This window comes from Lissotriton helveticus, chromosome 7 (assembly GCF_964261635.1).
Source record: "Lissotriton helveticus chromosome 7, aLisHel1.1, whole genome shotgun sequence".
Lineage (NCBI taxonomy): Eukaryota > Metazoa > Chordata > Amphibia > Caudata > Salamandridae > Lissotriton > Lissotriton helveticus.
The window spans coordinates 1,887,351,658-1,887,374,312 of NC_136068.1; positions in this window are offsets into that span (position 1 = coordinate 1,887,351,658).

A 22,655-nucleotide genomic window follows, 5' to 3' on the forward strand; every position below is an offset into this window, starting at 1 on the left:
TACATAATCAGGCCAAATGAGCACAAAGTTGCAAACAAGAAAAAGCATAGTAGCAACGCCACTGAGCAGGCGAGCACCTGCAATCACAGAAGCTGAAGCTATTTAAACATTAATTTACCTGCAATGTAATCGAATCACCAGCACTCTTGCTCTTTGGGAAAAACATATATTAGCAATATAACACAGAGCAGAAGAAAACAAAGTAGTTATTAAATACCTACTAGTTCTCACCAAGACCAGGGATCTCGACGCCTAGCAGGTCGAGCAGCTCCTGCTCCCGGTCAAGGAGGTCCGACCACCTCTGCATCGCCTGGTTGTAGGTGCGCCGGACCCCCGACTCCCTAAACATGGCCCGGCACACCTTAGCCCAGAGCTGGCGACGCTCCCGGAGGCCATACCCTGCACCGGGCCTGCCGCCTGCTGCGATGGTCTTCGGGAGGTGGCGGTGCACATAAAAGATAAGTGAGGCTACCTCCACTGCACTAAAGATCTCCCTGGCCATGCTATCCTCCGACCTTAAGCGCCCGCAAGGGAGCCGGCTGGGGGGGTAAGGGACCCTTCCCCTTAGACTTGCCGGCTCCCTTTGCCATGGTCCTGGGTGAAAGAAGAAAAGAATAGGGGGGAAAAGTAAGTAAAAGAAAAGAGAGAGGTAAACAAAAAAAGTAGTTATTAAAGTAAGAAAAAGTTGAAAAAACACAAAATATAGATGTAGAAAAATAGAGAGATAGATAATGAGTAAAAAAGATAAAAAAACTTCAAAGAAACAAAGGATTGCAAAGATTAAAGCAGGATAGAAAAAGCATGCCCAGAACCGCGTGGGTAAGTTAGTGAGATATTTAGTGAGATATTTCCCCCGCGACCTCACAAAAACGGACACGAACATGTAATTGCAGCCCGCACGTAGGAAATGCACAACGCGATTATGCAACTGGCGCCCGGAAACGGAAATCCGGAACGCGAACACTGAAAACAAGATGGCCGCACCCATGTATGACCGCATGGGTAACTTCGCGTCCGCCGCGCTGAAAAAAAACCAGCGAACACGCAAAGCTCTCCTCGAACACGCAAAAATTAAAAATTAAAAAATCTGCATATTCGCACAAATTCGTGGATTTTGCGGACCGCGAATTCACAAATTTAGCACATACTTAGGCATGACCCTTCAGATGGACCAATGGTGCCTAGTTAAATGCCTGACTGAGATGCTTCTTCCTTATGAGTTCTTCACACGTGAAGTCAGCAAGGAGGACTGTACTATGGGCCTAGCTATCCCAGTATTGCAAATGCAAGAGCACCAGCTGAAGGCTGAGTCTGAATCATAAAAGGGTGTAGAGGAAAACTAAGAAGCCTATGAGTTGGTGGAGAGCTTAGCCCTTCGTTTAGCTGAAAATACAAGGGTGCAAAATAAGATTTTGTCACAAGAACATTACATTTCTGCCACAATTTTGGATCCAGGGGCAAAATTGGCACTGCAGACATTAATTCATTTTTCAACGATGGATGTTACCCGCTACAAAACTTGGATAGATGAGTCAGCTAGTAAGTTGGAAAATGAACGGCTGCTAAATAAAAGTCCACAACAAGTACTGCAGCAGGGCATCCGGCATCAAGTGCAACTTCGGAGGCTGAGGGCAGTGCGTTTGGCTCAGAACACTCACCATCACTATCGACAACAGCAATAACTGGATCATTAGGCACAGTAACATCATTACAGGATTGGTATTTACATTTAGGCATTGGTAAAACCAGTGCTGATGCAAGGAGAAAAGAGCCAGAAAAAAGTTTAGCACCCCTGAACATTGAGCGGATGTTCCAGGCCTATTTGGACGACCCAACAGAGGTGTACATTGATCAAAACCCATTGCGGTATTGGTATGGGAAAAGGGCCCAATGGTCAGTGCTCAGCAGGCTGGGGATAAGCTATCTGGCTTGCCCTGAACGTGTTTTCGGTGCTGCTGGTTCCATTGTAACAGTGAGAAGGACCATTCTCTCACCCAAAAATGTGGAGAGGTTAACAATGATCAAAATGAATCAGCACTTCATACCACCGAATTACACAATACATGAATCAAGGGAGGAAGATGAGGACACCGGCTCAGGTGACAGAAGTATTGTGTTACATGATGATTACCTACTTCTGGTTGAACCCCCAGAATTTGAGGACAAGCTATTCTTCCCTGACAATTAGGCTTGCACTTCCTTATTTTCCTTTATTTGTGTGTCTGTCTTTCCAGTTACAAACTTTGAATCACAACAAACTCATCACCACCATCTTCTACTCTTTTTATTTCAATATACCAGTTTCAGCTGTCTGCATTTCACAGTATAGTCCTCCAAATCCTGCTCCTCCATCCTCTTAAATCTCCCTAAATCCATTGCCCTCAAGACAGTTGATGATTGGATGATGCAAAATAGAAGATGAGAAGGAACAGGTAATGAAAAAGAATGGCATGCATTAGACACCAACTCTGAGTGATTGGTGTTTTTGTTGTTTGTTGTGCATGAAGTGAAGTCAAATTATACTAGTATTACTCTACACACTAAAGAGTAACTCAAGTCAATAATATTTCCACTCTTGCTGTTTAATAGCAAAAGTGTACTTCTACTGCAGCCGATCTTCACAGGCACTCAGTACAAGTATCGGAGATGATTGATGGAATAATAAGTCAGGACGTTTCATGAGTGGTTTAAAACGTAAACAAGTCAACAACAACCACAGCAGACCTAAATGTCTGTGTAGCAGTGGAGTCGAGTGTAGTGGTGGTATGACAGCGGTGCATTGATTTAGTCACTTAAATTATAAAATTCTATGTTGCTGGATATGTTCTTTGTCCAACTCTTTAAAAAAATGTACACTAAACGGAGGATGTGCTAAGCGTGCTGTCACTGTGGGCCTGCTCTGTCCTGTTGTTGTTGTAGGTCAATGCTGAAAAGCAGACTAGAGCAGAGATGATGCATACATTCCGCCTTTGAAAGTGTTCTAGTTGCACTACACCAGAACTTGTGCATTTTTTTCAACTTTTTTCTCAATATCCCTTTTGTTTTGCCATCTACAATTACAGGTCAGGCCTTACCCTGTGCTATGGGAAAACAATGCACTTACCTTACCAATGAATCTACATCTGCCAAGCAGGCAGTGGTGACACCCACGATTGATAGACGAAAGGACCAAGAGGAATGCCGAGATGCAAATCCACATTTTTGACCAGTATAACACAGTATCAGTATCAACTTTCATCATCTTTTAAATAATTTGAATAATTTTTTTGTCTACAATCTTTACAACAGTGTGTTCTTCGTGTTGTTATTATTATCATTAGGTTTGCTCTCTGTTTATAATCCATCCCTACAGATATTTAAAAAATGTCTTTGCTATCTGTAAAAGTAAGCCCAGAACAACTGAACACAAACTGTATGTAATCCGTGTCTCCTTATCAATCTTCATCATACATTAATTTCCTTTTTCTCCCTTAACATATTGATATGGATATGGTAGTCTACAGAGTTTGTCGTTTTTTGTTTGTCCATGCATACTGTTTTTCATTTTCAAACCTTTCCCCAAAACCCCCTTCCCATCCATTCAACAAACCCTAACCCTCTTCCCCTGGGCTGTGTGACTTATTGAGGTGTGACTAAATTAAATGTACACCAATAATTTATCACATGCTTGCTGGGATCGGATATGGCAAAAGCAACAGTACTTCAATTTCAAGGCAGGGCGAGGATCTTCTTCTGCTTGCCCACCCATGAGCAGTATATTTGTGAGTAATTTATTTTTTACCAAAGGAACCTATACATCCGCATTAATTTGCTGGCATCAATTGCATTTGTTGTCATGCTCCTACACAGCACTAACGGTTACGCTTGTGTCCAGTGTACTGTAGGCCTAGTCAAGTGACTCAACACAACTATAGTTTGTAACTCTGTGTACTAGGCTATCTCCACCACCATTCTGTTTTGTTGTAAAATATTTTTGCATATTATTGTTTTGCAGTAAGTTCTGTACTATACTTCATTCCACTACTCCTTGAACAGTCTCTCTCAGGCGACTGACTGTCTCATTTTCTTTTTTTGCAAATGTTGCTGCCAGTGTCTACTACTACTACTACTACCACCACAACCATGGCTTGTTCGGAAAGGAAACCATCATCACCAACCATGCAGCCATCGCTGTGCCTAAGTTAAACATCAAGCAATGGTAAGAGAAGTTTGGGGGAGGCATAATTAATAATGGACATGTTTTCAATCAATTCACACACCCCTTTGAGTCCAGTTAAAGAATGCATTGACTAGAAGAGACTGACAGTACTTGTAGGACAAGTCAATCAGTGAGGGGTGCCGCATCTATCTGTTTGTGTCTTACAAAGTCAGTCAATTATTTAAATCAAACACTGGCTATGGGCGGCCCTGCACCAGCAAGGAAATCAGTGTGATGTAAAACAGTAACCCCACCCACAAAATATTAACAACATTGTATGTAAAGTAGAAATATTTATTTAATACCCTAACAAAAATAAACTATGTAAAAAAAAAAAAAAACCTGACCCACCCCTCTCCCTAACCCCAACCAATGTCCGTAAAGAAAAAGTCTGACCTAATTGTCCAATTGTCCAAAACGCGAAACCCCAACGCCCGATTCCCACCTACCAAAAGAATAAATAAAAAGGAGCAATGAACAGGGTATTTAGGTTCGGCGGGCTTGACTTTGGAGGACACACACTTGCTCCTCAAGAAGGGCGACATGGCGCTTCAAAGCGTGGCAGTTGCAGTCACAGTGGGGGGGCACCAGTGATGCTAAAGGAAGGGTGGAGGGGGGCGGCTGCCAGGCGGTGGTGCCGTACCACTGGAGGGCGGTAGCAGGGGCCTGGGGCATTGGAGGAGGCTGCAGCTCCTGCCGCCTCCTCCTACTTCTCTTCCAGGACCACCAGCTGATGGTATTCACACTGGATTGGCTCCAGCTTCCTGCACCGGGCCTTGGCGGCCAACTCCTTCCTATCAGGTTTCCCCGTGGAAGGGGTAGCTATATACCAACAAAAATAAAAAAGACTATTGTAAAATATACTCTTAGAAAAACAGTAAGACAAGTTAATTATACATATAGTGGCATGGTAGCACTATCAAGCACAGTACAAAACATGTGTGGGAGTTTTCAGGCATTCAACCAACCATGCATCTGATTCTTATCAGCCAGCTATGCATGCATGCATGCATGCATCACACATATCCTTCTCTGTCAGTCATAAGTACTAAATTTCGCCCATCCTTCTTCCTTCCACCTGTCTTTCTGTTTTAGTTCAACACCATCCATCAAGGTGATCTGATCTGACTTTTAGTCTTCTCCATAAAACGTTCACAGTGGAGTTGAAATCAGATAGAAGAGGCCATTAGTTACTCAACACTCCCGCCGCTAATGCCTTTACTAATGCCAATTAAAGGGTGTCTTCACTCTTCAACCATTCACAACAGCTTCTTACTTACTAAGTCTCAACAGTACAGTATACAGTACACCCTTGCAGTGAGTGTAATGTCAATAAGTAAGGATTAGGAATATAACTTACCATCACCCGCCACTGGTGCTGCCTCACCCCCTGCAGCTCCATCTGCAACTGCCGTATCCTCTCCAGCCGTGTCACCTTCGCCGCTGGCCCCGGCACTGGTGGTCGGTAGTGCGCCTAGAAAAAGCATTACACATTTTTTAGGTGTCATATACACCTCCCCTATTTTTCAGTAGCAAGATTGGAAAATGAGTTAATAGTAATACATACATATACAACATACATCACTAGTACAAATCAGGTAGTAGTAGAGTAGACACTAGTAGTTATATATGGTCCCTAGGGTCATTCTAGTCTTTGCTTAGTTAGCCCAAGCCATGCAACCATTTTATTTTGCACATGTGACGTTACCTCGCAGCTTGTTGTATAAGACACCTTTGAGCCCACATGACCTCACACTGCTACTGTCTATGCACTGCGTACAAGGTCAACCAAAACATTAACAAGCCACTTTTTTATGGAGTTCTGGTGTTAATCCAAATTGCTTAGCCATAAAAATGCTATACTTTTTGGCACGGATGAGAAATGCTTGCAATATACTAACACGCACCATTTTTCTCATTAAAGACGGAAGATTCCCTTCTACAAACCATAGCATTGCAGAGCTTATGATGTAACCACTACCAGTACTAGGTTCTTCTAAGGTGATGGGTCCCCAGAATTCACTCAGAGATCTTCATTTTTAATTTCATATAAACTATATTCCTACCAAGGGGATGGTGGTGCTTCCACCACTGTTCTGGTATCATGATTTCCCATGCTTTTATCTTGTTCAATGGACTTGTAGTCGTTGTAAGTGTAACTAAGTGTTACAATGTTTATTGTTTTAACGTTATGCATTTTCCTGTTGGTGCTGCATTATAGAACAATGTACAGAGCTTGTCAATTGATAGTAAAACTTTTGAACTTACATAGACTCAGTGGTATTTGGTGTGGACTTACATGAGTGAGCAAGCGAAAGGAAGGGTGTGCATGTGCATTGCTCCCTCAACTGAGAGGTCGTGAGTGTTAAGTTCTGGGTTGTCTACGTGTGGGTATCTTGGGGGGGTTTGGAAAGCTAATAGTTATGATGAGACACTACTATAACTAGTCGGGCAGGGGATTGCGGTGGGGTCTGATTGAGGTGTGACAATTGGAATTGCCAAAAAGCCTCAAGATTAACAAAGACTCAAGATCAATAAGACTACAAGACAACCCAAAGGACTGGACTCAATGGCTAGAGCTACTGGTGAATCTGAGTTTTATTTAAAACCTTTCTAATAAAGAGTGGCCAACTGGGCAAGCTTAGCTACAGACAGACTAATAGTAGTAGTACAGAGAGTCATCATAGCAGAGGCAGGTATAACACGAATTTAGAAACAGATAGTCCAAATCGAAGGATAATATTTGGTACATAATAGCATTAGGAAACGGTAACAATAGTTCAGACAAAATATGGTGCAGTACAAGTTAGGGAATAAGAATTATTAATATTAAAAATAGGAAGACTTACTAGGGCCAGCAGAAGAGCCCTCGTCACAGTCCTACTGTCCCTGGTGTTGTTCGAGTGCTCCTGCTGACTCAGACCCTGTCTTCTTGCCCCTGGCTGCTGATCATGAAAGATATAAGAAAGAGACAAACATTGATTTTTGGTGTGAAACAAATAAAATAATTTTAAAGGACGGTCAAAAAAACATTTATGTAAACAACAATTGCAATAAAATTTACCTATCTCATCTTGTCGACAAGTATTATCGGGGGATTCGTAGATCGACTACTTTATCAACACTAATCCAGTGTTCCATTCTGATTCCAGAATACTTACTAGGCCTAAGTGGTACGTACCACCTCACCTAGCTCACCTATTCCAGGCGTGCCAATTGTACATTAAGTATGCATTTCCACTTCTTATAGTCCTCAAAAATGCCTAAATGGAGGACACATGACTACATTATTGCATACACCAAATTGTTGGTTGATTGATTGATGCTGATGTTCTGCTAGTGCTAAGCCTATTACCACTCATTGAACAAACTATAAAAGGTTCTACTAAGGACTGGGGTAAGCACTAGCAGCATGTGACATTACAGAGGGGGCGTCACGCATACCACTAAAAAATTACAAACTCATACTAATAAGTAACTAAACCTAAGAATCAATCCACTCCTATCTCCTAGTGACAGGACAAAGGAAGGACAAGAGTCACTATAGCATTACGTAACTTAAGTTCTCTAAAATAAACTCTTACTTAATCACGCTAAGCGAGCGCGAACACAAAGTTGCAAACAAGTAAGATTAGTAGCGCAGAAGAGCACCTGTGTCATAACAATCACAAAAGACTTTAAAACATAATTTAATTGTAATGTAAGTACTAGCAGCATTCTAGCTGGTTGGAAAAAAAAGATATGTGCAATATATAACACCGAGCAGAAGAACAGACACAAGTAGTAATAATTAAATAGTTACTCACCAAGACCCGGGACCTCCACTCCTAGCAGGTCCAGCAGGTTCTGCTCCCGGTCCAGGATATCGGTCCACCGGTGTGTCAGCTTGTTCTGTGTGCGCCGGACACCACAGCAGCGAAACACTGCCCGGCGCACCTTTCCCCACCACTGCGTTGGTTGTGCTGCTGAGATTTCCTGTGCTCTCTCAGATAGCGAATCAGCCGATAAGTGTCCCTCTCTAGAACAGTATGAAATCCCATGTTCCTTGCTGAAAACAGTGCTATGAGCCCATCCAAACCATGACAGAAGTCAAGCTAAGCAGGTGCTATAAAATATTCCAGCGCTTGAAATTGACTGCTTACAGATGGTCACCAATGACATGAAGCAGCAGCATGTCATTGCAACCTCAATTGGCAATAGGCAACAGATTTCTCTTGCTACTTAGATGGTTAAAATGATTCTGAAGACAGATGATATTCTCATGCCTGGGGATACCGAAGAATGTAGTTAATGACTATTGAGCTGCTACTCAACTACGTTGACCAATAGGGCTAGTACTTAATTCACAGTTGTTTGTTTTATTACAGTATGCAAGAATGTAACATGTGTGCTCAAGGAAAGAACAAAGCAAAACGATTCAGTTACAACTCAGATAGTGAACATAATATCACCCACCACATTAATTGTAAATCTAAGTTTGTGGTTTATATCCTTGGATGCGGGTGTAACAAAAAATATGTGGTTAGTGCAATTAGACCATTGAAATTGCACATACAGGAACATGTTTGTGCTATCAAGAATAATGAAATGAAATACCCACTTACATTCCATATGGAACAACATAGTCAGGAGGACAATAAAATATGGTTCCATCGGATTGACTTTGTATCCCTAAACCTAGGGGACGGAATTGTGAGTTAATTTTAAGATGCAAGGAGGCTGTATGGATATGTCACCTGCATTGAATTGAAAGGGGGCACAGCACTAACAATGAACTATATTACTTTATGTGAGATCATATAGCAATATTACATGGGTTTATCATGCTTCACCTTACTTGAACCCATGCCTCTGGGAACTAACAATTGCTGCTTCGGGAATGAACTACAACTTATAAATATATTGTTATAAGTCCTTTGCTGTTATGCTATTGGAAAACACATAAGAGCTGTAGGATTACTATTATTATTCATATTTGCTTCCCACCATTTGTATCATTCTCTTTACTAGTATCACATCTTGTTCTTATCTAATGTTTGAACACCCAGGGGGAAAGCATATTGATATATGTGTATAGTGTCAAAATTGGTGATACTTTAGTTATGTCTACAATAAGATTTAGAGATGTTGTACATGCGATAATTGCTCTATAGGTTGCTCACTATCCCTATCAAAATGTAAATCAATGCAGTTTTCATCAATGGTTTTATAAGCTGGAACTACCCAAACACCCTCCTTGCCATCAGAATATGACAGCATAACATCCCACCCAGTCCCAAAGTTTTTGATAAACAGTGACATAATTTGCCCATATGTTGCTCAGTTGTTTCTTCTTGTGCAATCTTTAGCACTGGTTCATTGACCAGAATTAACACATACAGGTATGCTGCTGGTGGGAGAGCTAATGCCTGTCTTCATGCCCCCTCTCCCTTAGGACGCTCAACCCTCTTCCCCCCCTATGGGCTTTCTGCTTCCGTCCTCTTCCGTTAAGTGTAAGCTTAGTGGTACTTGCAGAGCCCTGCTTTGTGGTGTCTGGTTTGAGGGTTGGATTATCATTGAACCTGTCAGGGCTTAGTGCTGGGTGGCAGACCGGTTATCAAGATGATTTGCTTCTCTTCTTTGGTGGGCTGGATATTGTATGCTTTTTTGCATGGGACTTGCTGCTGGTCAACCACTTCACATCTATTGCCCCCTCTCATGTTGCCCTGGATTGGTTCAAATACCCCAAATTAGGGATCATCAGGTTAACCGTGCTATTGCGGGAATTTTGGGGGAACTCCTGTCTGTCCCCCCCTTAGTCAGCTAGTTGTGCTAGTTGTTGCTCAATGCACTGTAGCTATGCCTTCAAGAGATGCATCTGGGTTATTAAGGCACTTTCCAACCTTAGAGATTGTTTTTTCAAGTTTAAAATATGCAAACCATGTTTCTGTGTCTGTGGCTGTATTTGTGACTGAGGTGATAAGTCAATCATAGGGCCCTTTCTTCACTCTGGCTCATGGCTGGGGCCTGAGAACACCTTTTTTCTTTTTAACAGGGGTTCCTCTAGTTAAATAATACCATGTTAATTTTCTCCACCCTCAAGATGTAAGTCCTCCAGGGGCATATTTTTAGTCAAAGGACTTTTGCCTATGGTTTTTCCCACTCAACAATCCCCTAAGGATAGCCTGCGCTCCGCAAGTCCAATTTCTTTATATTTAACAGTAGTGAGTCCAGGGTCATGATAATTTCACTTCCTTCCTGTGCCTGCTTTAGTTTCCTTTTCTCCATTTTGGATATCCACAATCATCTTTTCCCAAGTGTGAAGTTGGGGGGGGGCAGGGGTTGCAGCCCAGCCTCCTACTGGCCCAGAAGGGCCCACTCTTACCCCGTTCTTTGCAAGCACATGTCTAACAATGGGGGATGCTTCTCAACAATTGATGGGGCTTCAGTGCCCTCCAAGGTGTTCTCCAGACCATTGGAGGAATGCTGGGGGTGTAATCTTCACCTCCAATAAACTAGCGAAGGAAGGGAGCTGGTGTTGTTGATCGAGTGCCCCACACTGCGGGACACATGTCAATAATTAATGACACTCCGGTGCCCTCTAAGTACCTTGCAGTCTCTGGTCCATTCTAGGAATGCTGGGGGTGTAGTCTCTCCCCCAGATAAGGAGCAAAGGAAGAAAGCTGGCTGCTGTGATCAAGGATCCCACCAGGTTTGTTTGGAGATGTTATCACTGCTGTCTCGAAAACTGCCTTTGACTTAGTAATGGAACCTGTAGATAAGGAATCTGGTAGGAGGTTTGTATGAGCACACCTAGGACAGCTAGTTGCAAAGAGTGCAAATGTGACCTGTTCTGCGCTGTAAACCACACTGGTGATGCCTTTTGCAGCGTGCTGTGCCTAAAATGAATGATTGACCTAATTGCAGAATGTACCAACACATGCACAGAGTGACTAAACCATGTCTAAATTGCAGATTTGGTGTGCGGTATGCGTTCTGGCGTATAAAATGCTAATGTGCTAAACACCGGCGTCTGTTCCTTCTCTTGTGTATAGTGTGATGTTGACTGGACAAGGGTGTCAATTGCATCCGGCAACAGAAGCAGTGGTACAAGCACGTCAAGGATTTATACTTAGGGTGGTGATGAAACACATGTTGACAAAGCCAAGGGCTCTTGAATTGGTGGTAAGCCTTTTGGCTTTAGCAGTGCTCGTCTTTTATCATGGTTTTTGTAATTCTTATTGATGGAGAAATTTCTAGAACGTCAAATTACTTCTTTGGCCTAAAAATACACACATTGCCATAGCAGTCCTTTGAACTGGAGGGAAGTACTTTGTGAGTGGATGTGCTCTTTGTGAACTGGCAGATTGCCCTAGTCTGGATGCTGTAGTAGGTAGAAAAAAATATAAATGATACAACAACAGACCAGTGACTGATGAGGGCTGGCTGAAATCCCCTACAAATGAGTTGATTATGCATATTTGTTTAGTTAAAAAGGTCTTGATATTAACCTCTTTCTTAGTCCATATAAGTCCCTGCAAATGTGCAATGCAAGAAGGCTGTAGATAGTGAGGTGTATGCTCAAACTGAAAGCGTACTCTGTCAAGTTTGAATGTCTGACTGCTACCATGTCTCGTGTATGTCTCTACTTGCATGTGTAGTCTGACATGTGTGGTGCAGCAGATGAGCTAACTTAAAAACCATACAATATAACATTCCCCAATACACATTTTTTAAGAGCCACATCAGCATTCAGTCCCAAAAGCACTGATCTGTTAGTTAGACAGGCATAAGGGAATCACTTGAACACACAGATTTATACCTGGCTTCCCCGTATATTGAGGAGAAAGTGATCTATGCAGCTTCTTCTACATAGATTTGGAGGGCATGCAGTGTGAAACCGAAGTAGTCTAGTATCTGTAGACTTTTTTTTGTGTCATATTGTCCCTATAAAGGTGGTGACACATTCACTGAGGTCTCTAGAAAGATGCTGACATGCACAAGAGTAGCACAACAGGAGTCGGCCTTTTATTTTCGTTAGGAATGGCATTGTGCGGTCTGCCTGTCTAATGAAACTTGTAAATAAAATGTTTATTTAATTTAAATTTACATACATTTATAGCACGCACAGCTACTCATGAGTATCCCGGCGCGCTGCCTGGCAGGGGAGGAGACGGAATACTAACAGGAGACTAAATGTGTTTTCAGTTACCTCCTGAACATCACTGGGTCCTGGATGGAGTGTAACGCAAGAGGGAGGGCGTTCCAGGCAGTCGTTGCCTTCACCTAGAAGGGGCTGCCCCCTATTCTCTGAAACTTAAAACAAGGGACCAAAGCATAGCAATGGAACGAGGACCATATAGAATGTATGGGAACATAAAAAGAGAAATGCCTTTGTAAGTAAAGAGCGCCACAGCCATGAAGGGCGCGATGAACCAGAGTCACGGATTTAAATTTGACTCTTTCCAACATGGGGAGCCAGTGATGAGGGTGTAGCTGTTGGCAGACACTGTTTCTAGCCGGAATGCCGAGAAGAAGTCTGGCTGCTGTATTCTGGACCACCTGTAGTTTTTAAATCAGGTACCCAGGAACCCCAGCATAAAGGGCATTGGCATAGTCCAGCAGTGACAGGATTAGAGTACAGTAAACCATTTTTCTCGCTGCCCGAGGAAGGAGGGTAAAAAATCTTCTAAGGGCTTTAAGAAGGCCAAAGCAACATCCAGCCAGCATATTAATGTGCGTCAAAAAGGAAAGACATTCATCAAACCAAACCCCCCAAGTTGTTTGCTTCTTTCACTGATGAGATAGGCGAAGGAAACTCAGGAGGCCAGAGCTGCTCTCTGAAATTAGGGGGGAATTTGCCAAAGAGCAGAACCTCTAACTTCTCTTCATTACATTTAAGCTGCGCCTCTGCCAACCATTTGAAGATGTAGGACAGACAGTGTTGAACTGGTAGTACAGAGTCCGCACCTTTGTCCCAGGTAAAAAGCAGCTGAGTATCATCAGCATATGCCATCACCTTAGCCCCCAACTCCTCCGCCAGATAGCTCAGCGGAGTAAGATATATTTTGAAAAGAAGGAGGCTAAGGGAAGAACCCTGCGGGACACCTGTAGTTACCGGTTGAGGGGAGAAGGAGGACGGCGGAATCCAAATCTGCTCGACATGCCCATCCAGAAAGGACCGAAACCAGCTCCACACGGCACCCGACAAACCTATCTTAGCCAGACGTGAGAGAAGGACCGTAGCGAACACCACCGAGTGGTCGAGCAGAATTAGTGCTGCTCTCCTGCCGGCGTCCAAACAATCCCGGATGGCTTCCACCACCTCTCTGTGCTATGGGATGCTCTGCACCCTGATTGAGTAGGGTGCAGAAGAATCTCCCTTTCCACAAAGTCTGTCAGCGGCTTGTTAACCACATTCTCACACACCTTCGCCACAGCAGGAAGGAGAGAGATGGGCCGGTAATTCCCTGGGCAGAGGGGGTCCAACAACAGTTTTTTAGAAGACGAAGGATCTTGGCCTCCTTACAAGCCTGTGGTACCTCCCCTTCCTGAAGGGACATATTAATCAAGGTATTAACCTCTGTGTTAATAACCTTGGCAACTGCTGCCAGTGTCCTCGGCGGGCAAGGGTCAGAGCGTGCACCTGACTTTAAGAATTTTACGACGCTCCAATGGGTCCACTGTACTAAATACGGACCAGGAGAGAGCAAGGCCAGTGGAATGACACTCCAATGATATCTCCATAATGCTATTACGGGGACTAAAGCCTGCTTGAATAGCCCGGATCTTATCCCTGAAGCAGCAGGAAAGAGTGTTACACCAGGAAGGTGACCATGATGACGCTTACTTGGGCCATCGGGAACGTGAAGCTCTGAACAATAGCACAAATTTCCTTAGAACTGTGACTGGTAGATTCAATACGGACAGAGAAGAACTGCCCTTTAGCTAGCGTAATAGCTGCATAGTATAATTTCTGCTTGTCTCTGAGCTTCTGCTTGTCAGCCACTCCTCCGCCATGCCCGCTCAAGGATCTTACAGTCATGCTTCAAGGCTTTAAGAAGTGAACTTTAAAACATGTTACTAGATGTATTAACCATTATCCTCGTCCATATAGTCCATAAAAGTAGATCATAAACAGTGAGGTGTGTGCTTGAAACTGATAGTGTACCGTTTCTCACATGAATGTCTGACTGCTATCATGTGTTAGGTATGTCTGCACCTCTACATTTGATATGACACGTGGAGTACAGCTGATGACCCTAACTTCAAAACTAAACAACCTATCATACGCATGTACACATGTTGTCATAGCTAGGTCAGGACTCAGTTCTAAAGTGCACTGACCCGTTAGACAGGCATCTCAGAAGAACCTGAAATCGCAGTTTCATACCTGGCTGCCCTGTATACTGAGGAGACAGTGATCCATGCAGCTTCTACTGCACACATTTGGAGAGAATGTGGCTTGAAACAGAGTTAATCTAGTACTTAAAGGCTATTTAATATTTGTCATGTGACCTCTAAAAGGCACTGACATACTGGTTGAGGTCTCATAGAAACATGCTGAGACTCACAACAGAGGCATGCCGAGAGTCTGTCTTTCATTTTGGTTTAGGCCTGGCATTGCAAGCTCTGCCTCTCTAATTAAACTGGAAAACAAAAATAAGCTTTAAAAGATGTTGCCACATGCATTAACCCGTTTCTTTGTTCATATATGTTTCGACAAAGGTACAATGCAACTATGTTGTACATATTGAGGTGTGTGCTTTAAACTGAAAGCGTGTTGTATCAAGTTAGAATATCTGACTCCTATCATCTCTTAGGTATGTGTGCACTTCAATGTGTAATCTGACATGTGTGGGGTAGCTGTTCACCCTAACTTTAAAACGTTACAGTCTATCATACCTTTGCACAAATCTTGTTAAAACTACTTCAGCATTTAATTATAGAAGCATAGAACCCTTAGCTAGACAGGATCCCTAGAAGCACTTGAATACACAGATGTATATGTGGCTGCTTGTATAATGAACAGCAAGTGATGCTTGTAGCTTCTACTACACACATTTAGAGAGTATGCAGTGTGAAACAGAGGTAATCTACTATCTGTAGGCATTGTTACATGTGTCATCTTGCCCCTAAAAAGGCACTGACACACTCATTGAGGTCTCTGGAAAGATGCTGACACTCACAACAGTGACACTGCAGGATTTTGGGTTAGGCCTGGCATTGTGAGCTTTCTTATGAAACTGATAGACAAAAATGAGCTTTAAAACTTGTTCAAGATGTATTAACTTTTAACCTAGTCCATATAACTATCTGCAAAGGTACACTGCAAATAGTGCTTAAAAAGTGATGTGTGTGGTTTGAACTGAAATCATACTCTTTCAAGTCTAAATTTCTGACTGCTACTATGTCTCAGATATGTCTACACTTCTACGTGTAGTCTGACGTGTGGTGCAGCTGATATTCTACCCTAACTTAAAAAAGATACCCTCTGTCACATCCCTGCACTGATCTGTTAGTTAGACAGGGGTTACAGAAGCACTTGGTCTTAAAACCATATAAGTCATCACACCAAGAACAGAGAGACCTGTACCTAGTGAACATTTTAGCAGTTCCAGTACCGGGTGGTATAGTTTGCGATAGGTTTCATATGATGTATTTGGTTTTAATGAAAATACCGAACATTTTAAAATTCCACTTGTTTTAAAAAAATCAATGAAGGATTTCATTACCCCAAATACACTCTCTGGTGTGTGGGACATTGAGACTGTAAATACTATGCTCTCAAATTTAGCACTATCTAGTGCATTTTCTAACATGGAATTGTATGAAGATACACCTGACTTCGACAGCATGTATTGTTACAAGCATTATGGTCATCACTTTTTGCACAGGGCTAGTGTTCCTCGCACTGTAAACACGCACTATCTATAGGAACATTGCCTGACACCACCAAAAGGTAGTTCTGTCATATTCACTCAGAAATGTGCTTACTTATCACTGTTCAATACATCAGACTCAATGTCATATTACTATAGATTAGTAGAGACTAATGCAACTGCAAAGAAAATGATGTTGACAAATTCCAAGCTCATACATTCAGGTCGTTTTATCTCCCAACTGTCTTTACAAGGATTCGACTATTGGAGGGACAAGACAGACACAAAATCCATCTGTGGACTAAATATTGGTAGGTTCAAGTAACAGAGGCTTTATTTAGAGCTTGCCTCATACCGTTACAGATCATATTCCTGAACAGAAGAGTGCAACAAACTACCTGCTACGGGTTTGCACAAATTAAAGACCAAAAAACACCACGCATCCCCTTGCCCATACCTATTGAAGGTATATTGATTGACACACTGATTAGTGAGGAGGTACTGGGTGCAATGATACAGAATGGTACAAACAATTCCTCAGCTCCCAATTCGAAGGGTGGTTGATTTGGACTATCAACAACAACAGGTGTCAATCAAGATTCATAGATACCACTGGAGTGTTTAGTATCCATAGGCCCAACCCATGCTATGTACAAGAAGGAGGAATGAGTGTACTTCAGTTGTAGGAACAGATACCATTCATCCCCATTCACGTCCTTAACCGCACAAGATGGCCACGCCCATGTACGACCGCATGGGTAACTTCGCAGTTGGTGTGCTGCAAGGGGCCTGCGAATACGCAAAAAACCCCGCGAACACGCAAAAAAAATCCGCAAACAAGCACGAATTCGTGAATTTTGCGGATCGCAAATTCAATTTCGCTGTGAATTTGCAGAACGCAAATTCGCAAATTTCGAGTGAGTGGATATGCTCTTTGCGAACTGGCAGATTGCCCTAGTCTGGATGCTGTAGTAAGTAGAATAAAATTATAAATGATACAACAACAGTCCAGTGACTGATAAGGGCTGGCTGAAATCCCCTACAAATGAGTTGATTATGCATATTTTTTTAGTTACAAACCTCTATCTAAGTCCATATAAGTCACTGCAAAGGTGCAATGCAAGAAGGCTGTAGATTGTGAGGTGTATGCTCAAACTGAAAGCGTACTCTGTCAAGTTTGAATGTCTGACTGCTACCATGTCTCGCGTATGTCTCTACTTGCATGTGTAGTCTGACATGTGTGGTGCAGCAGATGAGCTAACTTAAGAACCATACAATGTAACATTCCCCTGTACAAATTTTTTCAGAGCTATATCAGCATTCAGTTCCAAAAACAATGATCTGTTAGTTAGACAGGCATCAGGGAATCACTTGAACACACATATTTATACCTGGCTGCCTCGTATATTGAGGAGAAAGTGATCCATGCAGCTTCTTCTACATAGATTTGGAGGGCATGCTGTGTGAAACCGAAGTAGTCTAGTATTTGTAGGCTTTTTTTACATGTCATCTTGTCCCTATAAAGGCTGTGATATATTCATTGAGATCTCTAGAAAGATGCTGACATGCACAAGAGTTGGCCTTTCATTTTGGGTTAGGAATGGCATTGTGAGGTCTGCCTGTCTAATGAAATACAATTTTAAGTTAATTTAAATGTACATAAATATATAGCACGCACAGCTACTCATGAGTATCCCGGCGCGGTGCCTGGCAGGGGAGGAGACACGATCCTAACAGGAGAATAAATGTGTTTTCAGTTGCCTCCTGAACACCACTGGGTTCTGGATGGAGTGTAACGCAAGAGGGAGGGCGTTCCAGGCAGTCGTTGTCTTCACCTAGAAGTAGCTGCCCCCTATTCTCTGAAACTTAAAACAAGGGGCAAAAGCATAGCAAAGGAACGAGGACCGCAGAGAACGTATGGGAACATAAAAAGAGAAACGCCTTTGTAAGTAAAGAGGGCCACAGCCATGAAGGGAACGGTGAACCAGAGTCAAGGATTTAAATTTGAATCTTTCCAACATGGGGAGCCAGTGATGAGAGCGTAGCTGTTGGCGGTCACTGTTTCTAGCCGGAATGCCCAGAAGCAGACTGGCTGCTGTATTCTGGACCACCTGTAGTTTTTTCATCAGGTATCCAGGAACACCAGCATAAAGGGCATTGGCATAGTCCAGCAGTGACAGGATCAGAGTACAGGTAACTGTTTTCCTCGCTGCCTGAGAAAGGAGGGGAAAAAACTCTTCTAAGTGCTTTAAGCAGGCCAAAGCAACGTCCAGCCAGCTTATTAATGCGCGCCGAAAAGGAAAGACATTCATCAAACCAAACCCCCAAGTTTTTACTACTTTCCCTCATGAGGTAGGTGAAGGAAACTCAGGAGGCCAGAGCTGCTCTCTGAAATTAGGGGGTAATTTGCCGAAGAGCAGAACCTCCGACTTCTCTTCATTACATTCAAGCTGCGCATCTGCCAACCATTTGAAGATGTAGGACAGACAGTGTTGAACCGGTAGTACCGAGTCCGCACCTTTGTCCCAGGTAAAAAGCAGCTGAGTATCATCCGCATATGCCATCACGTTAGCCCCAACTCCTCAGCCAGATAAATCAGCGGAGTGAGATAGATGTTGAAAAGAAGGGGGCTAAGGGAGGAACCCTGCGGGACACCTGTAGTTACCGGTTGAGGGGAGGAGGAGGATGGCGGAATCCAAATCTGCTCGACACGCCCATCCAGAAAGGGTCGAAACCAGCTCCTCACGGCACCCGACAAACCTATCTTAGCCAGACGTGACAGAAGAAGTGCATGTGGGACCGTAGCGAATGCCACCGAGTGGTCAAGCCGAATTAGTGTTGCTCTCCCGCCGGCGTCCAAACAATCCAGGATGGCTTCTGCCACCTCTACCAGGATGGTCTCTGTGCTATGAGATGCTCTGCACCCTGATTGAGCAGGGTGCAGAAGCATCTCCCTTTCCACAAAGTCTGTCAGCTGTTGTTAACCATTTTCTCGCATACCTTCGCCATAGCTAGAAGGAGGCAGATGGTCCGGTAATTCCCTGGGCAGAGGGGGTACAACGACGGTTTTTTAGAAGAGGAAGGATCTTGGCCTCCTTCCAAGCCTGTGGTACCTCCCCTTCCTGAAGGGACATATTAATCAAGGTATTAACCTCTGTGTTAATAACCTTGTCAACTGCTGCCAGTGTCCTCGCCAGGGAAAGGGTCAGAGGGTGAACCTGACTTCAGGCCTTTAAGAATTTTATGACACGCCAATGGGTCCACTGTACTAAATACGGACCAGGAGAGAGACCTTACACCGACTATTTATTTATTTGTATGTCCCACAGTGAAGGCCATCGTCCAGTCCATGTTCTGAGGAGAACCCCCAAACAAAGCCCGGGTTCGAAACGCGTTGACCCTGTGCTGGAACAGGATTTAGGAAGGGTGTCACAGGACTGTAGTTGAGGACAATGTTCCCCTGTTAATAGACCCTTGTAATTAAGTAGTTCCAGCATAGTCAAACAAGCATGCCTGTAGAAAAGAGTAAACGGTCGCTTGTTTGTTTTTATGTTAGCAGGACTGGTGCCCCATGAATTGAATGATTAGAGGCATCCCTTCATTCCCTTTGTATATATATGTTGTTTATATGAATGTTTTTCATTTATATTGTTTGTAAAAAGTTTATTTGTACCACGATGTTATCTGTGAATGTCACTATTTGCGTAATGTTTTTTGTCTGGATATATTTGAATGTGTTCTGAAAAAACTATGAAATAAGTAAAAAAGTACTGAATGAAAAGTTTGCCCACTTAGGATTATTGGCTACGTGCGGTGAGAATTTTATGTACTAATCTATCTGGCCATCCTGGTGTTGTTTATTAAATTAGAGTGGTCTAGGCCAGGTAGCAAATAGACCCAAGCCTCCCTTGGTCCTTCTGATCTGTTACTTAGGCAGGGGTTACAGAAGCACTTGGTCTTAAAACCATATATGTCATCACACCAAGAACAGAGAGACATGTAGGTAGTGAACATTTTAGCAGTTCCAGTACCGGATGGTGTAGTTTGGGATAGGTTTCATATGATGTATTCGCACTGTAAACATGCACCATCAATAGGAAAATTGCCCGACACCACCAAAAGGTAGTTCTGTCACATTCACTCAGAAATGTACTTACTTTTCACTGTTCAATACATGAGACTCAATGTCATATAACCATAGACTAGTAGGGACTAATGCAACTGCAAAGAAAATAATGTTGACAAATACCAAGCTCATATATTCAGGTCATTTTATCTGCCAACTGTATTTATAAGGTTTTGACTATTGGAGGGACACGATAGACACAAATCCATCTGTGGACAAAAGATTGGTAGGTTCGGGTAACAGAGGCTTTATATAGAGCTTGCCTCATACCGTTACAGATCATATTCCTAAACAGAAGAGTGCAACAAACTACCTGCTACGGGTTTGCAAAAATTAAAGATCTAAAACACCATGCATCCCCTTGCCCATACCTATTGAAGATATATAGAATGACACACCGATTAGTGAGGAGGTACTGGGTGCAATGATACAGAATGGTACAAACAATTCCTCAGCTCCAAATTTGAAGGGTGGTTGATTTGGCCTATCAACAAAAAAAGGTATCGATCAAGATTCATAGGTACCACTGGAGAGTCTAGTATCCATAGGCCTGACCCATGTTATGTACAAGAAGGCGGAATGGGTGTACTTCCTACTGATTTTTATGAAAAGTATGTCATCCAATATTATTCCTTGCTTTCCCGGTCATGTGATATTCTCTGTGACCGAAATGAAGCGGTAACACAACATACAAGTTTAATGTAGTTTTTTTTTTTTTTAATGGAAGAAAAGCAGAACTTTCAATACTATAATAGTAAACAGCTTCAAAAAATTTGTTCACAATAATTCTACATATATGTTTCACAGTTGTTGAAAAACACACCCTATCCATGATTACTGATGTCATTGTGACTTTTGTTGTCTTTGCAGAAATGGGAAAACGTGTTTGAAGGCGATATTCTGGAAACTCACTAGAAAGCTAGTTTGAAAAGTACACTAATAAAGCTCTACTGTTAAATATACTGTAGAATATGTCTATATATATGTTTTATGCTTTGTATAAACCACACGTTCTTCATGACTTCCGTCTTCATCGCGTTCAGTGACTTTGGTAGTTGCAAATACAATTTTTTTGTAAAGGTGGCTCTCTTCTAAATTGATCATACAAAGAAAAGTTAAAGCAATATTCTACTTAATATTTATAGTTAAAATGTGTTTAGAAAAAGGTGTATTTTTCCATCTGTGAAATAGATTTACTGAATGTCCACTGTAAATGCAAAAATGCTGTGCCGACTTAAAAAATTAATAAAAATAAAACCAATTAATAATGTATTTTTCATAAACACATATCAAAACAAAAAAGAAGTGGTGTATTATATAAATATATGACACAATATCCAATTAGGGAAAGAATGTACGGAAATCTTAGTGGTTCTCTTACAAAAAAATGGACCTTAAAATTAACAAATAGAACTTAAAACAAGAACGATATAGTTAACAATTAACATTAAACATACCTTCAAAATTCACAGAAAAAAACAAAGGTTACAGGGAAGTTCTAGTTAGGAAATGGAATTAAAATTAGTAGGGCATAAGGTTGAGAGCAGCAGTGGTTGGTTGGTTAGCAGCTCAATGCAGCCTAAAACAATAAAAAGACCCACAAATTCACAGCCCTACAAAGCAGACACCCTTTCACCATATTGCAACGGTGCCTGCATTGGTGCATGTGGTACAAAAGGGGGTGGTGATGGACGGAGCATCTGAACCAATCAAACACTCACACCCAGTCAAAAGATCTGGGTTGAATCCATCACCGTTCTTTAGTCCACTCTGCCACCCCATGGCTATATGCAAATCAGTCTGACCCTGTGCCACATGGGAACTGTCCAGCCCGAACTGCCAAGCCATGCCTTCCCTGGACCGGAAACAAGCTTCCGAGGACCGGTTTCTGGCATTACAGCCGTCTTCAGCCCGGCTTGCTTGAATCCAGTGGCAAAGTGAGCAAGGGACTCACGTCTGAGCATACCCTGCCACACTAATGGCGGCCAAAGCGGTACAAAAGGGGGTGGTGATGGACGGAGCATCTGAACCAATCAAACACTCACACCCAGTCAAAAGATCTGGGTTGAATCCATCACCGTTCTTTAGCCCACTCTGCCACCCCAGTTCAGACATGGCTATATGAAAATCAGTCTGACCCTGTGCCTCATGGGAACAGTCCATCCCGAACCGCCAAGCCATGCCTTCCCTGGACCGGAAACAAGCTTCCGAGGACCGGTTTCTGGCATTACAGCCGTCTTCAGCCCGGCTTGCTTGAATCCAGTGGCAAAGTGAGCAAGGGACTCACGTCTGAGCATACCCTGCCACATTTATGGCGGACAAAGCGGTACAAAAGGGGGTGGTGATGGACGGAGCATCTGAACCAATCAAACACTCACACCCAGTCAAAATATCTGGGTTGAATCCATCACCGTTCTTTAGCCCACTCTGCCACCCCAGTTCAGACATGGCTATATGCAAATCAGTCTGA